Source organism: Egretta garzetta, unplaced genomic scaffold (genome assembly GCF_000687185.1).
Source record: "Egretta garzetta isolate BGI_Z169 unplaced genomic scaffold, ASM68718v1 scaffold564, whole genome shotgun sequence".
In the NCBI taxonomy this organism is placed as follows: domain Eukaryota; kingdom Metazoa; phylum Chordata; class Aves; order Pelecaniformes; family Ardeidae; genus Egretta; species Egretta garzetta.
The window spans coordinates 69221-69674 of record NW_009259502.1 but is presented as its reverse complement, the minus strand read 5'-3'; positions in this window follow the sequence as shown (position 1 = coordinate 69674).

Sequence of the window (454 nt, the reverse complement as noted above, 5' to 3'; positions counted from 1 at the left end):
TCTGCCACATAGGAAGGGCCCCGGCCAGGCTGGAGGAGGTAGGAGGGCAGTGGGCACGGAGCCGGCTCCATCGCACCCTCCCGGGCTGGGGGTTGCAGCGATGAGTTCAGGCCTTGCTCCGCACCCCAAGGTCCCTGGGATTAGGGCCAGGAGCGGCTCTGGAGCCGCATGAACACAAAGAGCCCAGGGTGGTTGTTTCTCCCACATTTATTTGCTCCCATCTCCATCCCAAGCCAAGGGGCCACCAGGAGATGGCAAGCAGGAGATTCATCTACAGAGCACGGACTTCGCAGGCGAGAGAGGAGCGGTCGCCCACCGGCCCCGCGTTAAACCCAGGGCCAGCCCCACGTAGTGCTAGTAAGAAAATAAGACACTCTCTAATTACAGTCTGAGATTGGTGACAGGCGCCCCCGGGGGTGGCCGACCCCAGCCCAGCACAGCCAGGACCCCGCCG